The 12,627-nt window shown below is 37.5% G+C and overlaps 1 protein-coding gene across 1 annotated transcript in view; it reads left to right on the forward strand.

Moving 5' to 3' along the window:
* LOC117306798 overlaps positions 1-4,645 on the forward strand; it is a 28,545-nt gene extending 23,900 nt beyond the window's left edge. The window contains exon 11 of the mRNA XM_033791315.1: positions 783-4,645. The gene's annotated coding sequence lies outside the window, so the exon portion shown is untranslated. The remainder of the gene's footprint in view (positions 1-782) is intronic.
* The last annotated feature ends 7,982 nt before the right edge of the window (positions 4,646-12,627 follow it).

Genomic DNA, 12,627 nt, shown 5'->3' on the forward strand with positions numbered 1-12,627 from the left:
TATTTTACACATGTTACAGGCCAAAATTTCATGCCATATTCTTTGCTTGTGACTGGTATTTAGCTGTTGTTTACTTAGCATAACAATTGAGTGGAGTCTTGGCCGATAATCTGATTTTACTAAAGCATGAATTTTTTTGCTTAAGCAGAATTTTGTGCTTAAGCAGCTCTATGAAATTGGGCCCAGGGGCAATGAAGGCCATGGCCTCCCGTCCGTGGCCTCTGTGTAATTCAAGGCCCGTCGTAGCTCTGCTTACCACAGAATTCTGCGCTTACTGTCACTGCTCTCTGTGTACAGTGTAAGCGCTTAATTTCTGTGTTAGCTGAGCAAGCAAAGAATGCTTAGTGATGTGATGTACGCACACACACTCAAAGCATCCTTGCTTACCTGTGGCATACCCTTAATGTAAGTCACCGATCTATATGCTTCCCTAAGTGCAGATTTTTCACTTATGGTAAGGGCCATGGTAAGCAGAGTCATTGGTCCCGAGCACCAATCCAACTAGTGACAATTATACAGCAATGGCTGGTCACCTAATTCGCTGCCAAGGATGAATTGTTGGCGCTCAGTAAAATTCTTAGAACGTATCAAAAAACGGCAACTTCGGCTACAGCTACGGCTAGATCAGTGCAGCTGTCGGTGTTAAAGAATAGGCAGACGTGCGCAATCTAGCCGTAGTTGTAGCCATAGTCACCATTTCAAACACGAATTTAGCTAACTACAAATATACAATCATCAATACTGATCGCCATTCATGTTTTGCACTTTGTTTGTTTGTTCAGATGATCATCCCAACAAGGGATCTCAACAAAGCTACCCACAAGGGGACGCCAACGCCAAGCTGGCAACAGCAAATCTCTCACAGACAACAATGGCTTAACGTCTATGACTATTAATTGCGCAAATCAAGAAATTGTTACTCAGTAAGTACACAGATGAACATAATATTTACTCTAGCCATTGTTAAATCAGCAATAAGCCTGGCCAGATTGGAACCCATGACATTGTGAGTGGGAGTCCTGCAGTTTCACCACTTCACCAAGGTTGACCACCTGATTTGGTTAAACTTAGATCTGAGAAATGTTTTTGTGATGGCTGCTGCACCGTGCTTTAAGAAACTGACTCCAATAGGATGTGGTTTCCAGGCTCTGGCAGTTCCATATAAAGCTGGTTTTATGCAGCAATAATACAAATATTTAGAGATGTATATTGTGCCATTTCCACAAAAAATTACCAGCCACGCATTCCATCAAGAAGTTTCAAAAACATTAGATAAAAAGTACTGACAAATTTACATACCAAAAAATCTACATACAGGCACAATGACATACAAGTTTTATTGAAAAGAAAAGTCTTCACTTTTCACTTGAAAATATGAATAGATTGAGAGTATTGAATGTCAGATGGCAGTTCATTCCATAGTTTGGGGGCAGCCGATGAAAAAAGGATCTGTCACCCATGCTATAATCTCAGGAAAAGTCACAGCACAGAACACTATTTGAGGACAACTCAATAAGCCTATTTGAGATACGGTGGACACTGTTGGAGTGCACTGTTTGGTTTGGTTGTATAACGGCAAATTTACCCAATTCTGATAGTGTAGAGGGATTGTGTCCGCCATATCTCAAAAAAACTTATGTGACTAACTGACATACCTTGAATGAAATCGACTTATTTTGGGAACAACACAAGTTAAATTCATTGTTTTTATTCATTTATACCAAAGCCATTTTAATTTGTTCCAATTTTACTTGTTCCTTTCGGAACATCTTCCAACAGTTTTAAATTTCCAACTGGATGCCTTCCCCTAATTCTTTGCTCCCCTTTTCGTTTTTGGTTTTGTATGCCTCTGACGGAGGTCTGTTCTGGATCAAAACCTGAGGCCATCTCCCCTAATGTAGAGAGAGATATATACATGTAGATAGATAAAATGGTTTATTAAAAAACAATCCTTGCAACACAAACGCTGAATAACAAAACAAAAATAACATTTAAACATCTTACAAATGAAATAAAATAAGAGGGTGAGATAAAAATGTAAATATGTTACAGAAAAATATACACAAGCAAAAGTGTTTACCCGACCAACGAGAGACTAGGGTGCGTCAATTATCTGCTTACAAAAACCGCCAAAAATGGTGGTTTGTTGCTTGCTTAATAATTACAACACGGTACGCTGTTTTTATCAAAACCGTGCTATGAGCTTCTCTGTTAGCAGCAAACATGCGCTTACGGGTTTCATGATGTTGGCCCCTGAGAGTTAGTTGGAACTAAAGAGGTTGAATGGATGCATGTATACCGTCAGTATTCTAAGTTACAACCAATAGGCCTCGTTCAAAAAGAACAGCAGCAAATCTTAACTGTTGTCTGTTGTCTGTTAAACCTTGACTTTAGTTTATTGATCCTCCAGTTTGCTTGTACAATGTACATACAAAGTATGCTTTTAGTTAATCTGTAAACCATGAAAATACATCTATGGGTATGCAAAAACATATTTGGGTATGCAAAAGAGCCATGCATACCGTTTACGTTTGAAATTTAGATGATCACCAAAGTTTTTTTTTTAGGGTGATGGGTGCGTTATGCTCCACTTGTTTTGGCCAATGCCTATGTTAGTAATTGGTATTTTTCAGCCAATTATTGCCATCAACACTATCTCGAGAAAGTGCAATGTAATCAAAATAAAATGTAAATAATTATATTGGAAAAAAATTATCAAATCTATAGTATTATGTATTAAATCTCAAGGATTATGCTTTATAGGGCTATCAACATTTGCTTTTTGTAATAAAATTGTACATGAAATGGTTGAACAGGCGTTATTACGTCACGCGGGAGTGTTGAGATATTCACAAAGGTATCCACTGCAAAGTTTGCTCATCAATGTCTTCCTCAGTTAATTACTATTAATTGATTTAATATTCATTTGCTTCAAATGTATATATGACTTGTAATAGTCTTATTTTCTAAATTTAAATTTGACCTTTAAAAATCTTACGGCAGAGATTTTTAGAAGGGTTGAGCTAACTATGAGTTATAATAAGATACTTTGTATCGATCTATGACTCATTTGTGTACGTGTTTCGGATGAAACGGTTAGGGAAATTGGAATTGTAAGTAAAATGAGCATCCCGAAGCAAGAACATCTTGTTTTGTCCTTTGTCCCTGTACAGGTTGCCTTGAATTGGCGGGCAAATTGGTCTTTGAAAAGCGGTGTAAACAGTTAAAAGTATAGTTTTCAAAACAACCGCCGGCTAAGCTAGCCTGAGCTGAATCTGAAGCCGAAGCCGTGGATTCTTAAAGGGCCAGATACTAAATTTAAGATTCCAGTCTAAGTTGACAATGTCTTTGAATCCGCCTTCGGCATCATCGATGTTTATTTTGTTTTATCTGTTTCAAGAGACCAATAGAAACCACATATTCAAAACATCCCCCTGTAAAACTTTGACTTTACCGATTCCTTGGTTAACAAACATCAGATCTGAAGGTTTACTTTAGGTTGGTATGTAACCAGTAGCCGAGGCGAAAACAAAAAAGACATTTTTGGTGTTTTGTTGGAGGGCGGGGGACAGAGAATACTGTATATAAATTGCTTTTACCCTACAATGGTCACATTGTTTACGTATACTTTTAACTATTTTTCAATTCCATGTGTGTACATGTTACTAGTGTTCCAAATTTATCTTACGGTTTGTTGTGGGGGCAGATTGTCAACATTGGTCTATTTTAAGGCAATAATGAGTATCATTTATATGCTTTGGGAGACTCAAGCAAGTGACTTTTATTTGCAGTTTTTAGATGCATGGATTAGTAATGGTTAGGGGGAGGGGAAGATTTTAAAACGATTTCAATGTGTATGGTCAGAAACAAAATTAATTTGTTTTCGTATCTATATAAGTGTATGGTTGAAAACAAAGTGAGCGAATTCAGAATCGAAAAGCATTTGGTCAGAAACAAAATGAATAAATTCAAATCGTAAATAGTATATGGTTGTAAACAAAATGAACGATTTCAATTCAAAAAGTATATGCTTGGGAAAACAAATGATTTTTTTTTTTTTAAATCAATATATATAGATGGTCAGAAACAAATAAAAGTCGAAAAGTGTTTGTTATGAAACAAAATGAACGATTTCAAAATCGAACGTGCAATTTTTAGCGTCGAAAACAAATGACGATTGCCAAAGTTGAGAAGGATGTTAGGGCCTATATGGTTGGAAACAAAATGAACGAGTTCGACTAAAAAAGTATATGGTTTAGAAAACGAATGAAATTTTTCGAAATCGAAATAATGTAGATGGTCAGAAACAAATAAAAGTCGAAAAGTGTGGTATGAAACAAAATTAACCATTTCCAAATCGAAAAGTATATGGTCGGAAACAAAATGAACGATTTAAAATTCCGAAAGTGTATGACCGGAAACAAAATTCTGAATCGAAAAGTATATGGTCGGAAACCAAATTTACGATTCTCTAATCGAAAAGTATATGTCGGAAACAAAATAAACGATTTCAATATCAAGGGAATTCCATTTTTGTTTGTAGCGGAATCTAAAGTGTGAAAAATATCCTAGCCTTAAAGGCAGTGGACACTATTGGTAATTACTCTAAATAATTATCAGCATAAAACCTCACTTGGTAACGACCAATGGGGAGAGGTTGATGGTATAAAACATTGTGAGAAACGGCGTTCTCTAAAATGACGTAGTTTTCAAGAAAGAAGTAATTTTCCACGAATTTGATTTCGAGACCTCAGATTTAGAATTTGAGGTCCCGAAATCAAGCATCTGATAGCACACAACTTCGTGTGACAAGAGTGTTATCTTCTTTCATAACTCACAACTCACAACTCCGACGACCAATAAAGCTCAAATTTTCACAGGTTTGTTATTTTATGCATAAGGTGAGATACACCAAGTGAGAAGACTGGTCTTTGACAATTACCAGTAATGTCTAATGTCTTTATTTTATTTTTATTTTATTTTTTTTGTGGGGGGGGGGGGGGGTATTCTTGACGAGGTTGTCCCCCTCGGTTACGCAATAATTAAACGTACTATTAAATTAAACTTCATTTGATGTGCTTTCTTTATTTAATTAAGCTGTCATTAATCACCTTTTTAAATCTACGGCAAGACTTTTTTTATTAATAGCTGCTGGTGATAATAATTAGGGCCTATCGTTAATTTCTTTCAGCTGAATGATTGTGCTTTCTTCTATATTATAGTTTAAATAACATTTTAGTATATTGTATGGTTTGCCAAATCAAATTGCCTGTTAAAACATTTATTGTAATGCGGGTATACTGTGAGTGACAGTAAATAATTGTAATGTGCTCCGAAAAAGGGCTTCTTGATTTAAAATGTCTTTGTTCGTTTGATTATTTGTTTGTAAGAACTCAACAAAACAGTCATCTATTTGTTAGCGTATATATATGACGGTACACTTTGAGGCTCATTAAAGACACCGGACACTATTTCTTCTCACTTGGTGTATCACAACATAGGCCCTATGCATAAAATAACAAACATGTGAACATTTGAGCTCAATTGTTGCGAGATAATAATCAAAGTAAAAATCTGAGGTCTCGAAATCAAATTCGTGGAAAATTACTTGTCTCTTGAAAACTACGTCACTTCAGAGGGAGCCGTTTCTCACAATGTTTTATACTATCAACAGCTCCCCATTATTATACACGTTACCAAGTAAGGTTTTATGCTAATCATTATTTTGAGTAATTACCAATAGTGTCCACTGCCTTTAACTATGCCAGAGATCTGCCTTGTGCCTGCGTCAATTCTAGTCCATAATCTTCTTTGACATCGCATTCATTTCATATGAAGATTCGCAGTCAAATCCTGCGTACATTTTTATATACATAATTATAAAACAAATGTCTGCTGCTGCATGCAGACGACCCTACTGAAGCTACCAAACATCACCTCGGACCAATCATGGAACACTTACGTCATTGCACGTTCATCCAATTAAATCACTGAATCCATTGAAATCACTGGTTACGTAAAACCAATACCTGTCTTTATTCGTGGACCGGTCTTTCTATTTATTCACACCTTTAACGTGGAGAGGGGGCCTCTGACGTCATAAGGTTACACAACCAAATTATTCGCACAATTTGACACGTACTTAAATTTGCAAAGCGTAAAGGAGAAATCGGCCCCTGCTGACGTCAGGATACGCTTTCCGGTTACACATCGTTTGTAAATATACCCAGTCGACTGAGTTACAGTTTCTAATTCTTTAATTTGAGGATTTGAGTCCAAGGTCCCTGTGTTAGACCATGAGAACTTTGTTTCTAATAAGTGTGACATTGCTCGTTACCAAGTAAGTTTTTATGCTAATAAATATTTTGAGTAATTACAATAATAAATGTAGTGTCCAGGGCCTTTAAGCTGGGCCATAATTGACGTAATCAGCTTTTAGTAATATTTATGACATGCACTTAGTGACATTTTATGACATGGCTCATAACAGTGACTTTATTTGATTTTTGTTCACAATGTCCCCTTAACCATGTAGAAGAAAATAATTGTCTTCCTCATGCCTTAACACTCCCGTAGGTCTCAGTTTACTTTTGTGAGGTATTGTTTCTTTATCTTTTATAAGTAAGTACTGTCCCCATTTATGATGATGTTTGTCATTACCCGACGTTAATGATAGTAGCCTATCTTTTGAACAAAATTAAGGGTGAAGACTGAATTTGTCATAGAATTGTGGGACAGCAGCTGGCCCCAAGATAGTTGAAGCCGACCCCAGAGGACTAGAGTTTGTTTTTCAACCCACTTATCCGACAGGCTATGTAACCTAACATGCACTTCACCACGTAAACATAAGGCCCACATCTTATATCCCCCGCGGGTATACACCATGGTCATCTTCCAAAATACTTACCGTCTTGGGGAGCGTGCGAAGAGAGCATCCTCCGAAATCTTCGAGATGCGAGCCTCCACTTCCGGCTATCGCACAGATGTCACATGACACAGATCCTTCATGCATTATTCATGAAGGTTCTTCAGAACCCCAAACTGACGTACATGGGGTTTGGGGAGGAAGCCATGTTTCCGGGGAGGGCTTTTGCAGCTGCGCAGTGGCGATGATACTCTTCAGCTTGTGTGTGAAAGACGGACATTTAAATTTTATTCTGTGGTTTTAAAAATGCCTCACAACCAATATATTGGTATAAGTCCTTGCAAATAGAATAAGCCATTTTGAGGCGCGGTGGACACAACTTGGCGCTATACATGTCACTGGGTAAAAGTATACTCCCCAACAGTGGTCTTATGTGGCTATGGTGCACTCCTTACGCATTGTAAACTTTAAATTCCGTACTGGACGCCGTATGTGCAGTCTAGTCTGACACCCTGTGTGTGCACATGCGTTTTTGTTCGGACCCGAAATGACTTAAAATCGCAAGTTGTCTCAACTCTCTATGTACACAGCTCTGTATCAGCCAACCACCCAGGTTAGGTCTTTGTGTATTTTTGGTTCTCTCTTTGAAACTTTGCATGGTGGAAAAACAATATATAGTAAGATTTGCGGTAGCACATTATCTCTAAATGAGTTGAGGTGGTTCTGAAACGAACCGTATGTTTAAACGTTTCGATCAGCTATAGCTCTGATCGTCTTTTTGAGAGAAAGCTGTTATTCATAAATACCTGAGACAGTTTCGCTATTCCTATTGGTGGAGAGCATGTCACGTGGGTGTGTATAAACATTTGTTTATGACCAGTTATAAGTGTTGAAACATGGGCGTGACACGCGAGCTTGTACCTATGCTTATAAAAGACAGTTTCGATTGGTCGAGAGCAACGGCCGGGACAGTTGTGCCACATCACGCGATACGAGACGACGCGCACAGCATTCCCTTATAAGGAGTTGTTAACCTGAGGGCGGCGGAGGGCCTTACCATTTCATAGCTGGAGGGGTGTTGTGTTGAGAATCATTGAACAATTATAATATTTTTGTTCATCTATTTTAAAAGTGTTGATGTTTTTTGACCGAAAATGTAATTATGAATGGGAAAAGTATTGATGTTTTTTGACCGAAAAGGTATTTTTTGACCGAGGCCTGGTTCTTGATAATTTACCTCGACTTCGTCTTGGTAAAATTATCAAGAACCAGGCCTCGTTGGGATTAAACCACTAGTTGAAAGCCTCTTCACCACACATTGATTCCCTTATTTGTTGTCGGTGTGGAAATGAAAGTGAATGAGAAAATGTTGTACAAAAGGGCACTAAACCTGTTGTTGTGCTGCGATATTGTTTTATTTTGTTCAGCCATCCCACACCCACCCGCCCGCCTGGGGCACGATCTAGTTCTCACCCACTCGTCAGATAATTTCTGGGTTCCACTGTTTGTACCTGCCCTCTTTTATTCGCCTTTACTGTAAGTGTTTTTGGTGTAATCCCATCTTGTTCCCTTTTTTGTTCTTAAAAGGCACTGGGGTTTATTTCACAAGGAGTTGAGACTTTATCTTATCTCGAGTTATTGGACGAGTACTTGCCGTCTTAGGACTACCCTTAAGTGTTTAATATCTCCTATATGATTGAATAGTCATATAAGTTAGGACTAGTAACGAGCAATGAAGTGCTGACTTTGATATAAATCATAGTGCGAAACAGCTCCTTCTGAAGTACGTAGGTTTTGAGAAAGTGGTAATTTCTCACTCAAAGTTTTGTTATTTTTTTGCATAATGTTGGGGTTAACAAAATAATGAGAATAGGCTCACTGGTCTTTGACAGTTACCATGGGTGTCCAGTGCCTTTAGGGAAGTTAAACGTTTGGTAAACATCACTTACTCTTAAAATGAGTGGCAATACCGATGTTTTTCAGAAGCCTATAGACGATGTGACCTCTGACGTCACACGAAAACCGTAACATGATTCGCGCGCATACCGCCTGGCAAAACCTTTATGTTTTGGCAGCCAGCTAGAAAGTGTACGCACTCTTACCATGACTATGCGTGTCTTTTTGCCCGGCGAAACATGACGTATACAGTGTTTTTTCAACAGAGGGCGGTTTGAATGTAAACATAGGTCACATCGTCTATACAACAGCTTTCGATACAGCATTTTGAAAATCATTTCACTTAATCTGAGAAGCGTTACTGCCAGAAGATTGTGTATTTCTACAAGGGGTTATTATTCCGGCGATATTTAAAAAAACGCGACAAAAGTTTCACTTGTTTTTGTTTTTTTAGTTTTTTTTTTAGATAACTTGTTGTATTAAACAATCAAACGGTTCCAATAACCATAGACACTGGACATTATTGGTGTCTCAACATATGCATGGAATGACAAACCTGTACAAATGTTGGCTCAATTGGACGTCAATAAGTGGGAGACTACTGGAAGAAAAAAACGCCCTTGTTGCACAAGTTGTGAGCTTTTAGAAACTTCATTTAGATACCTCAAAATCAGATTATGAGGTCTCGAAAACAATTCAAATAAATATTTTAGTGAGAAATTACTTCTTTCTCAAAACCTATAAGTTACTTCAGAGGGAGCCGTTTCTCACCATGTTTTACACTATCAACAGCTCTCCATTGCTCATACTTTGAGTAATTACCAATAGTGCCCAGTGCATTTAAAGACCAACGTGGCAAAAAGTCAATAAATTTTTTTTATGTTATCAAAGTCGCGTGTACCGTTTGATGTTGAAGTCAGTTTGGGTTTCAAGGAAAGATGAAAATAAGATAAGAAAATAATGAAATAATGTAAAGTCAAAGTTTGCTTTGAAACAAAATAATGATATTAAATCAGTTTATTTGTTTTACATATGGCAGTAAATAAGAATAAAGAACAATATTGTGCCATGATAATAACTTGCTTTTCAATAAATATTTTATATTAATATATGCATTGAACTTACAGGAAAATAATATTTGTACACACTTGGCGAGAATAACAACAAAATACACTTACTGTACACTCAGCATTATCTACTTATATGGCGTCGCCTTAAAACCAGCCCTGTATTATTTTATACACATAAGATTGAATTGGTTGTTACTACAAATGTAGGCACAACTAAATAATTCATTGTTATTGTTCAGTAGCTATATCCTTCTAATAAACACAAATTCATGAAGGCCTCCAAGTGCCATTGTCGGAAAAATCCTCAAGGATCAAAATAACGTCACCAGGTTTTTTTTTATATCAAAGTAAACAGTCGTCTTTTCTTTACACTCCAAATGCTATCATTTACATTCACGTCAGAAAAAAAATATTTTCCATTTTGCAAATAAATATTTCATCAACGCATTATACCATTTTGCTTTTTAGATAATGTATATAGAATTGGTTATATCCAAAAGTAAATTTTAATGTGCAATTTGTTTAGACTTGTGGTGCACCGATGTTATTTGTTATTGTCGGACGTCGGGTCTTTCTAATCAAACACAAGCGTAGTCCCTAAGAATGAATAACAAATAAAGAATCTACAATTTCTTTTGTTAAGTTAAGCGGATAAATAAAAACGCATGTTTTTTTCTTTTTTAAATAGGCGGCATGCCGCCGCTTTGGGACATTGTTAAAGACATTCTGGTAAACAATTTAAAGCTATTAAGCTTTCTGAAACCTCTAAAAAGATGTCTATATTAAGGTCGAAGGTGGGGCCTTTAAATCGTCTTTGTAAAAACGTGCGGAAACAAGGTTGGGTTTTCTCGTTATTTTCTCCCGACTCCGATGACCGATTGAGCCTAAATTTTCACAGGTTGGTTATTTTATATAAAAGTTGTGATACACGAAGTGTGGGCCTTTAGACGATACTGTTTACCGAAAGTGTCCAATAGCTTTAAGCAAGGTCCTAAAGTCCTTCAAACAAGGTCCTTCATCTAAGGTTCCGCAAACAAGGTCCTTCAACTGTAGTCCATCAAACAAGGTCCCGTTGTCATTCAAACAAGGTCCTTTACAATTGTGGTCCCTCAAACGAGGTCATTTAACTGTGGTCCCTCGACCAAGGTCCCAGTATAAAAGGTCCTTTAACCCAAGGTCCTTAACTAAAGTCTCTCAACCAAGGTCCCTCTACAAAGGCCTCGTCCCAGGTCTCACATCCAAGGTCACTCATCCTAGGTCTCTCAAAAATAGGTCTCTTTTACCAAGGTCCCTGAACTAAAGTTACTCAATTTAGGTCTCAAATACAAGGTCCCTAAACAAAGGTCATTCAACCAAGGTCCCCTGAACAAAGGTCTTTCTACCAAGATCCCCTGAACAAAGGTCTTTCTACCAAGGTCCACTGAACCAAAGAGCCAACAAGTTTGTGCTTTAAACGAATACGCCCTTTGGACCACCAGGCAAAAAATATGTTGGGCCGAGGCCAGACACTTCGTGCAAGACGCACGGAGAATGTGACGTGTGACGTGTGACGTGTAGGTTTTTTTTTTTAAGAAAACCTACTTTTTTGGTTAATGCTACTGCCAATGTGGTACTTTTCATGCAAGCTATAGATCAAGGTATTTTTGACACAATTTAGCTCATATCTTAATTAAATTATCATTTTATGTACAATTGTACGCTTTTAGTAAAAGTGTATGTATTCCATGCCGCGGTACTATAATACGGGAGGTTGTGCATGACGTCTTACAAGGATTGTCTGGTTTAACACGGCTTTGGATGTTGGGGGTACTGCATCTGGATAATATTTATGCCCCAAGTACAATTAGCAAACTCTATCTCAGCCTAATTATCTCAGAATTGTCTTCATCAAAGAACGAAATAGCGAACATTCTTAAAACATACGGTGGCTCGTTATATCTGCTTATTACTCGTGTGTTTTACGGCGATATATCGCAGCATTGCATTGTATTGCATTGCAAATAATATATACAATGGGTATGTTCAACTGCATCACACCATAAGGAGGGGGAAACATTTATCTTCTAAATACGATTGATAGCATTATTATAAGACTTGGGCTACATTCCTGGGTCGTTAGGAAGGTGTGTAAACAAATTGCACGTTCCCCCGCTTATAGTTATCACTAAATAACAAATATTGATGTGATGACGTCACGGTTGTTGATTGCAATTTAGTGCGAAAGTGACGTCAATGGTAGACGTTACAGCGAGTCTAGCCTCCACTGCTGTTACACTGAATTGTTTCTACGGGTATATTATTTCAAATCTCTAAAACTATTTGGTACAGTCACTTTGCGATAAAACGGACAGTAAATAGTTGTAGGTTTTAAATAGAGGCGAGAACTATTTCATGTTAGGCCAGCAGTACTGAGGAAAATAGAAGAATAGAAGCATTCTAAATTATTATTATAGTATATAGTCATGTGTCAACAAGATCCAGCCCGTAGACGGGGACAATGAGAACTGATTTAGACTACTTGTGTCGAAATCAGCAATAGCAGAAGTTGGGCTCCATACCAAGATTCGGCTCAGACTTGAACATGTGCCAGTTTAAAGGATGGAATTACATGAGTTCATAACAGCGGGTAAAATTCTCGAAAAAGTCAATTCGGTAAAACCGTCCTGTGTCGTGTCTTTTAGCAGTGAGGCCGATCTTTCGTTTCGAAAAGGCGAGTTTCTTATGAATGTCTAAATTCGGCATTCTCTGTCGATTCAAGTCATTTCCCAGCCATTTTTTGTAAAGTGTTGCATCGTT

This window comes from Asterias rubens, chromosome 2 (genome assembly GCF_902459465.1).
Source record: "Asterias rubens chromosome 2, eAstRub1.3, whole genome shotgun sequence".
NCBI classification, from domain to species: domain Eukaryota; kingdom Metazoa; phylum Echinodermata; class Asteroidea; order Forcipulatida; family Asteriidae; genus Asterias; species Asterias rubens.